This window comes from Coptis chinensis, chromosome 4, assembly GCF_015680905.1.
Source record: "Coptis chinensis isolate HL-2020 chromosome 4, ASM1568090v1, whole genome shotgun sequence".
In the NCBI taxonomy this organism is placed as follows: domain Eukaryota; kingdom Viridiplantae; phylum Streptophyta; class Magnoliopsida; order Ranunculales; family Ranunculaceae; genus Coptis; species Coptis chinensis.
This window is the reverse complement of record NC_141459.1, coordinates 71662173-71672341: the sequence shown is the minus strand read 5'-3', so window position 1 is coordinate 71672341 and position 10169 is coordinate 71662173. Positions and strand designations below refer to the sequence as shown.

The 10169-nt window shown below is 35.9% G+C and overlaps 1 pseudogene; it reads right to left on the bottom strand.

Moving 5' to 3' along the window:
* On the bottom strand, positions 1-2707 carry LOC147504657 (uncharacterized; annotated as a pseudogene).
* Positions 2708-10169: the final 7462 nt, after the last annotated feature.

Genomic DNA, 10169 nt, shown 5'->3' with positions numbered 1-10169 from the left:
TTGGCCTTTGGAATAAAATAAAAAGCTGGTTAGGAACGAAACAAAGGAAGAACAAATATATATAACATATTAACATAACATATATATAACTAAGTGTTACCCATCTTGCGCAAAAGCATCAATAATATATATAACTTCTTAAAGGGTACCATGTAATAAAGTATATGGCTTTCTCTTTCACTGATCTTATAGCCAATCAAAAAACTACTAATAAACTACTATTAATCAAAAATAGATCTTGAAGCATTTTTACTTGCGAAATCACTGATTACGCTTGCATAGTCAATTTTCTCCACCAATCCCTTCTCAATGGACAACATAGCTAACCCATTCAATCTTTCTTGTGACATGCTTGACCGAAGGTAAGATTTTATCAATTCCAACTTTGAAAAGCTTCGTTCTCCAGATGCAACTGTAAATGGTATGGTTACTAATATTCTGTAAGAAATCCATGCATTTGGAAAACAACTAGCTGTTAACTTCAAATGATCCAACACATCAACTGCCTTCTTTATGCTTTCTGGCAAATCTTCTCTCAATATATATCTGTAGTTCAGAAAATAACTCCCTCCCATCAATATCAGATACTGTGTCGTGCTTCAAATACTTTTCAAGGTTCTCACAAGAAGCTTTTAAACTAGTATTATTTGTAGACTTCAACTTCTCCAAATCATACAAAAACCCAAAAGTTCCTTCAAATTTTTGAAATTCTTCAAATCGACTCCTTAATGAAGAAAGAGCTTGGTTAACTATATATATAAAGTAGTGGACTCTGAACAACTCTTCAGCCAATTGTGGTAGTTCTTCAGTAGCATTCTCATCAAACTGTCTCTTTCTACGAATGATACGTTTTTCACGAAAAACAGGTTCAACTTGCATAACAGTCGCGATCTCCTTAGCCTCTACCACAGCCTCATCAAATCCAGTTACTCTATACCTCTCAAAATATGAAATGAGCCCTTCTAACTTCTTTATAGCTACATCCATGTGCATGTCTTCCTTTTGCAAGAGTTTGCTAACAGAGTTAACATGTAATAATACATTGTACCAAATAATCATGCCAACCAAGAATTCAAAATTTTCCAGCTCGTGTGTTGCTAAAGACTCAACATCACTCTTTGTCTTTGGATCATCACTAGTATCAACCAAGGGAAGTAAAGCATCTCGAATCTGTGGAGCCTGCTCTTTTATCGCTGCAACACTGTCCAAACGGCTTTCCCAACGTGTTGGTGCCAATGTCTTAAGAGTAAGACCACCTTGAACCTTATCTTTAAAAACTTGCCACCGCTTTGTAGATGAAGAAAACACCGAATATATACGTTGCACCACTCCGAAAAAAGATACAGCTTTTGGACAAGAGTTCGCCATATCACATAAAGCAAGATTAAGTGTGTGACAACCACATGGAGTATAGAATGCTCTAGGATTAATTTCAAGCAATCTATTTTGTACACCCTTTGTGTTTTCCTGTCATATTAGATCCATTATCATAACCTTGGCCTCTAATATTAGCAATGTCGAGTTCAAGAATATCTAGCATATCTTTCAGTTTATTAAAAAGTCCCAGACCCGATGTGTCATCCACTTTCCAAAATTCTAAAAAATATTCCTCCACCTTTATTGGACTTGTTGAAACATCCACACACCGTACAATAAGAGACATTTGTTATTCATGACTTATATCATGTGTACAATCAAGGATGACTGAGAAATACTTTGCATCTTGGATTTTCTTCACTATCGCACCTTTAACCTCACCTGCCAACATTTCTATCAATTCATTTTGAATCTTGTGACCAAGATAATGATGATGAATTTCACTCTTTTGGATACGTTGGAGGTGTTTTTGGATAACCGGATCAAATTTACCCATCATTTCAATTATACTCAAAAAAATTCCATTGTTCTCTTCATAAATCTTCTTATGCTTCCCGCGAAATGACAAATTATTCTTAGCAAGAGTTTTCACAACAACAAGTACCCTCTGTAAAAATTCCCTCCAATGTTCTCTTTCCTTTGAAATCTGATCCTAAAGATGTTTATCAATAGTTTCATTCTTGTCTAGTCGATCCACCAATTCAATCCAATATTTAAGTCGTCTTTTGTGCTCAGGATGTTGCTCATGTTGTTTAAGCCTTGTTGTAAGATTTCTCCAATTGTCATATCCTTCATCAGTTAACAGAGTAAACTTTCCATTTTGCTTGAACAATTTACAACAAAAGCAATATACCTTGTCTAAAGCATGTGAATAGACGAGCCAACTTCTATCTTGCTTCTCCACATTCTCCAAATGTCAAGTCTAATAAGAGGAAGAAAATCGCCTATTTTCAGAATTTCTAGGAAAATTACGACTATGATCTCTTACTGGACCCTTTTGTACAAGTAAGTCTCTAAATTTTTGGTCAATCTTATTCCAATTTCCTGGATCATAATAATTCACCGGTCCTTCATAATCATTATCGGCTTGTGCATGTTCTTCAATCACCACATTTTCAGATTCCACATTATTCAATTCTTCATTAACCGGTTCCTCATTTACCAATTCTTCAAACCCTTCATTAATTCGTTCATCATTTACTTCTTCTCCATTGCCATTGTCATTCTCATGTATCTCGTTAACAGGATTTGCAATTGAACTCTCTGCTTGTTTTGTAGTCGTAAAGAATTTTTTTATAGCTCCTGCTTGAGATTGAGCCAATGCTTCCATTCTTCGCTTCTTTTTCCTTTTTTCATTACCAGATGGATACGCTCTAGTCCCCACCATTCAAAAAATCCTAAGAAAAACAACAACCTGATAGTCTGATATGTCTTTTCACAATTCCGTTAAAGTGGCTTGGTGCTTGTCTACTTAAAACTTGATGAATGATAACGGGATTAACAGATAACTTGTTCAAATAATTTAATATCCAATTGAAAAAACAACAGGAGAAATTAAATAATCCCTTCTACTAGTTAAAAAAAGCAGTGAAAGCACCAACAAACCATGTCTTTTTCATATTAAATAATCCCTAACTTAAAAAAGAAAGGATTGATTTGGATTATAAAAAAAAAGAAATTAAAAATATCAAATACCTTATCCTTTATGAATTTAGAATGGCGAACCCACCGAACCGCGAAAAACAAAGGCCAAAAGAGGGAAGATAATACGGAAGAAATTAACTGGGTTTTGTTTTCCGGACTTTTGAATTAGAATCGGATTTTTGTTTTGGTGGGCTAAATCAACTTTTAAGTTGACACAGTAGTGGGTTTAAGTGGCGGATGGGGCCTTTATATTTAGCAAACATTTGGGGGCCCTATGCAAGGCCTTAGGCAGCATAGGCCCAGGGCCGGCCCTGGTGACAAACACGAGCACTATATATGGAACACAACAACAAACAAAAAAATAACTAACAAAATTAATAAAAACAATACCAACACCAAAATATTAACCACAACAACTCATGATTCGTGACTAGGTGATGCAGGGCAGTAACATGTTTCTAATTAGGATTAGTTTCTTATTAACTATTAGTCTATTTTAGAATTAGCATATATTTAATATTATTTCCAGAATAGAATTAGTCCATATCCGACACGGATACGGAGTGTCTAACACGGCGAAATATAAAAAACTAAGGTATATCACACACAATATGTGTCCATGTGTGTCCGATACGTATATGTGGATACATATCCAACACAAATTATTTTTGAAATATGGTGTGTCCATGTAACATAGATATTTTTATGGAACATACATGTGCATATTCGTTTAGCTAGAGGAGGGTACAAAATATCGGCATGCAATGTTCTAAAAAACGCTAGCCGGTAGTCGGACGGTAGGAGAGCGCCTAGGCCTTCTAGGCGGTGCCTAGACGGGCTAGGCGCTAAGCTGTTTTATTTAATTATATATATATATTATTTATATATATATATGTTTATAATTAATTTTTTTCTTTGGATAGAATAGGTTATTGGATAGAACCAGTGTTCTAAAAAACGCTAGGCAGTAGTCGGGCGGTGGGAGAGCTCCTAGCGCCTAGGCTTTCTAAGCAGTGCCTAGACGGGCTAGGCGCTAGCGGTTTTTTTTCCTAATATATATAGTAATACACACATATACTACAAGAAATAAAGAAAATCATTTACCATAACTCAAAAGATAAACACAAACAAAAATACTTATTACAAAAATGCGTAATAGTTGAGAAATATTGACTTCATATAAAAGCATACTCTTTGTTATAATGGCATATAATTTACATTAGACTTAACTTTTTTGAACTCATTCAAATCTTAAGCTTACACGTACCTTTATTTTTCTACATTTAATCATTCAAAAAAAAAAAAAAAAAACTTGACTGGACCGCCTACACCCGCCTAGCCTGCTTAATCGGTCCGCCTAGACCCACCTAGTTGGTCCACCGATTTTTTAAATGACTAGAGCCTATGCGAGTCGGTTGGGCACCGCCTAGCGCCTAGAGACCGCCTAAACTGATTTTTAGAACAGTGGATATAATATGTTATATATAGATTTTGATAAAACCCATTAGCCATTTAAAACAGTTTTTGCTAAGTTTAGATCTTGAATATAACTATTCCAAAAAAGCCCAAGTCTACATTGCTTATTAAAAGCCCAAATTAATCCTATCTAAGTATCTATGGAAAAAAGAAACAAAATAGCCCAAGCCCACATCCTTTATTAAAAGCTCACATCCCTTATTAAAAGAAACAAACCCTAAATCTTAGATTTGGGTTGCAACCGCCGGCCATAGAAAAAGATGGTCACAGCCGACCACATCAATCCACCACCACTCGAGGAATTCAGGTAAGTCTACTCCATTTCTTGCTTTCTTCCTTCTTCCTTCTTTCTTAATCTTTTTTTTTTTTTTTTTTTTTTTTTTTTGAAACTGAAAATCGTCTAGCCCCACCTAGGTCGATTAATCCGCCGCCTAGACCCGATTAAACGGTCCACCATTTTATCAACCGATTAAAGTGAAATACATTACGGCTAGGCACCGCCTAGACGGCCGCCTAGGCCGTTTTTTAGAACACTGTCGGCATGCACGTGGATTGCAATAGAATTGATGTTAATTGACTGACTCAAATATAAAGCATCTCCCAGTATCTTGATGTACTTTCAATCTTCTTTTGAGTAAGGCTGGCAGCAATGGATTCCTGATATAAGAAGATGACACAGAATAACAAATGTTAAAAATTAACTACAGACAATATAGGACAACGAATTCACAACCAGAATATTGGCAACAACAATTCCCTATTGAACTTCATGCCCCTACCTACCCCACACCACCAATCTAAACTTAAATTACATTTGGTATGCTGATGTAATGCGTCGATGTAGTTTACATGCTACTAGGGCAAGATAATTGTGTGAACTTTTAGATAAATCATAAGAATGAATATTTACTCATATTCAATAACAAAGAAAGGGAGAATTGAGACTAATAACTGAACTAAAAATCTGTTTTTATTACTCTCTAAACTAACAATTACATATTTCATAATCAAGAAAATGCATGTAAGAGACTTACATTTTTGGTCACATACTCCAATAAAATAGATGAATGATTGATTATTTCGTGTCTATCCGCATAATCCGTATAGAAAAACAAACTTCAAGCAAACAGTGACAAACACGAGCAATATATATGGAACACAACAAACAAAGAAATAACTAACAAAATTAATAAAAACAATACCAACACCAAAATATTAACCACAACAACTCATGATTCATGACTAGGTGATGCAGGGCAGTAACATGTTTCTAATTAGGATTAGTTTCTTATTAACTATTAGTCTATTTTAGAATTAGGATATATTTAATATTATTTTCAGAATAGAATTAGTAATGTACTAGTCTATATAAGAACATCGTAGGATGTAAACATTCATTCATTCAATATCAATTTATCAAAATCTTTTATATACCTTTGTACTTTTAATTCGCTTCCGCTTCGTCAATTGGTATAGAGCCAAGGTTTGATGGCCCATCACAATGATGCTGATTCGCGATTCCCCGGACGCAAATACTAGAGATTTTGTTACCATGGCAGATGTAAATCGTGCTATGGATCGAGCTTTTGCGAAGTTTGTGGTAGATTTTCGAGCATCCATACTCGAGTCTATGTGTGAATTGATCACGGAAGAAAAAGCGAAAGGAAAAGAGCAAGAAGGCATTGCATTGGGATCGACGAAAAAAGACAGCAACCCCACACGCACCACCCATAGTGCGGCTTCTCAACCTAAGCTCAACTTTCTTCCACGGGTGTAATCCCAAACAATCAAGAAATTTTTTCCATCCCTCCTACCCATATCTCATCATCCACCTCACACCCAATTGCTTCAAACAATCTTCCCCACCACCAATTAAACCTCTCATATCACCCAACCAACACCCATCCCACCGATTCCCAACCATAATCCGTATCTTCTAACAAACCATTATCCTTCTACTGATTTACACAACCAATTGCACCCCACCTCCAGTCAGCATCACACCTACTACTCCTCTAATTTTCAACCCCATATGCAACCAACACATCTTCCTCAAATGCGACCTCCTAACTTTCAACTCCACTCTCAAGGCATCAATCCCACTCTTTTCCAATGAACAATAGTTGGAGAAGATGAAGAATTTTCAGCACACCATCGTATCCAAAACCAACCTATGTTTTTGGACTTTCCTAATTACAACAACTTCACCACCTAAGCCCAACAAACCCATACCAGTCCATATATACCGAAGCCCCAATTCCTACTACTTCTTATTCCACCGGTCCAATCCATCAATTCCCATATGCCCAACCCCCACTTCAAACCATCCATTACTAGCCCAGCCCAAACTGGTTTGATAGCCCCACCCAATTTTCCAGCCCAATCTCTGGGATTATCACCAACCGCATAATGGTATACGACGACGACGATGATGAAATTGAGGAAATTGTTATCCCAAATAATCCTCAAAATTTACAAAATCAAAATAATTTTCGTCGACAAGGAAATAATTATGATGGTAACGGACATAATTTTGGTGGAAATAGTAATGAGTATCGCATCGAGGCGGATTTGGAAACTTTTAATGGTCTTTTGCATATTAAGGATTTTATTGATTGGCTTAAGTCTGTGGACCGTTTTTTTGATATTATGGAAATTCCTCCAGAGAAGCAAGTTAAGATTGTGGCTTTTAAATTTACTGGTGGCACATCTTCTTGGTGGGAGCAGAAACAACAAGCGTATTCGTCAAGGTTTGAAACCGATTCGTTCTTGGAAACGTATGAGGCAGATGTCAATGGCACAATATCTTCCTCCAAATTTTGCTCAATTTCTCTTCAATGCACTCCAGAATTGCAATCAAGGTAATCGTAATGTTCAAGAATATATTGATGAATTTTATCGGTTGCTTTCTCGTAATGATTTGCAAGAGAATGAAGATTTACAAATTGCTAGATTCATTAATGGTTTATCATGGAATATTCAGAAAGATCTAGCTTCACATCAACACTTCACTTTACATGTTGCTATTAATAATGTACTTAAGGTTAAACAATTCATGGAGCTACTTTCTCGTAATGATTTGCAAGAGAATGAAGATTTACAAATTGCTAGATTCATTAATGGTTTATGATAGAATATTCAGAAAGATCTAGTTTCACATCAACACTTCACTTTACATGTTGCTATTAATAATGTACTTAAGGTTGAACAATTCATGGGGAGACCAAAACCTTTTAACTGTCCTTCATATAACCAAAGATCCCTACCATTTAAATCCAACTCATCTTATCATAATTCACCATCTTCTAGTATTTCATCATCTCTATCTTCATAAGTCCCTTCTACCCCATCCACTCTACATGATACCCCTACCCAGCCCACCACCTCTCCTTATAGAACACCTCCCTATCATCAACCTCCAAACCGTCCAAATACCCGCTCAACTCGTTTCCCAAATTCCTCCAACACTAACACTCAAAATCCTAAACCTTCATCCACTAATCCATATCTCCGTCCCAAACCTGGTACGTGTTATTAGTGCGGTAAATCTGGTCATTCTTCAGATGAGTGTCGAAAACATAATATTGCTTTTGTAGACGAGGTTCCTAATATGGATGATGGTTTTGCGGCTAATATTGACTGTGATGACGATGAACCACATATGGTGATGACGAGGGTGAATACTTTAGTCTTGTGGTTCAAAATTTGTTATATACTCCACATGTTTCTATTCCACACCAGCATAATTTGGTTAGGACTACTTGTATAGTTCAAGAAAAATTGTGTTCTTTGATTATTGACAATGGTAGTAGTGAAAACATTGTGTCAAAGAAAATGGTGGCGAAATTGAAACTTGCTACCCAGCCACATCCCCGCCCTTATGAAGTTGGTTGGATACAAGATGAGTGCAAATAACATACTAAGGAACAATGCCTTCTTAGTTTTTCTATTGGCAAGTTTAAGGATACCATTCTTTGTGATGTTGTTGATATGAATGCTTGTCACATTCTTCTTGGTTGTCCTCGGATGTTTGATGTGGATGCTATTCATCGTTGCTAGTAGAATACTTATTCTTTTGTCAAGGATGGTTTGAAAGTGACATTGGCTCCTTCCTATGTCAGGCCTAAGTCTTCTCTATCTACTGCTGAGACTCCTACTTTATTGGTTTCTAATGATGTTAGCTCTGACTTTGAGAAGTCAAATGAGATATTTGCAGTTGTCATGAAGCCTACTTCTTATGATTTTCCTATTGAGGTTTCTAATAAAGTTGCCCCCATCTGTTAGGAATTTTCATGTGTTTTCCCTTCTGATGGCCCTCCTTCTTTTCCTCCCATGGGGAACATTCAGCATCATATTGATTTTGTTCCATGTGCTAGTTTGCCTAATTTGCCACATTACCAAATGAGTCCAAATGAGCATGGTATTCTCCAAGAACAGGTTGAAGAGTTACTAGAAAAAGGATTGATTCGTCACAGTATGAGTCCTTGTGCTGTTCTAGCATTACTTGTTCCTAAAAAGGATGGTTCTTAGCGTATGTGTGTTGATAATAGAGCCATCAATCAGATTACCGTCAGGTATCATTTTCTTATCCCCCGTCTCGATGATATGAATGATATGTTAGCAGGTTCAGTTATTTTTACCAGACTTGATTTAAAAAGTGGTTATCATCATATTAGAATTTGAATTGGTGATGAATGGAAAACAACCTTCAAAACGAAAGATGGATTATTTGAGTGGCTTGTTATGCCATTTGGTCTTTCCAATGCGCCTAGCACTTTTATGCGCTTAATGAATCAGGTATTGCAGCCATTTATTGGAAAGTGACATTGTTTATATTGTCGACCTACCTGAAGACTTGCATATTTCTCCTACATTTAATGTTCAGGATATCTTTCCTTATCATGGAGATGAGTATGCTTCTTTACCTGATGTAGGACAGTAACATGTTTCTAATTAGGATTAGTTTCTTATTAACTATTAGTCTGTTTTAGAATTAGGATATATTTAACATTATATCCAGAATAGAATTAGTAACGTACTAGTCTATATAAGAACATCGTAGGATGTAAACATTCATTAATTCAATATTATCAATTTATCAAAATCTTTTACATACCTTTGTACTTTTAATTCGTTTCCGCTTCGTCACTAGGACACTAAAACATAGAATACAAACTTACCAACCAAGCAAGACTACAAGAGTATAACCGAACTTTCACCAACCCAACACAGAAAGCAAAGAAGAGCAGTCAAGGAACCTGCTTCTAAACCAAAGCAATTTAAACAAGAAAATCAGAGTGCTTTTGAAGTAACTAAACCACAATGAGAAACACAAATTCCAGGTAAAACCAAGTGCACTTTGTACATTAAGTTCACCCTCAATGTTTTCTACATGTCCTCCACTAATATCAATCTCTTATATATAATTATTAACCTTAGCAAAACTTTATATTAGCTAAAACATCAACAAGGGCCTTTTCGATATTACCAACAATGTTCTAAATCTAGCCAAAAATTTGTCAACATACATTGTAACAAACCCCATCGAAACGCAGAAAGCAAATTGGAAAATTTACCATAAACTATGGCAAAGTAAATGGAAAACACACACACCGGTCTTTCGTCTTAAAATGAATTGTTGTTGAATTTAACTACAAAAAATCCAAATGCAA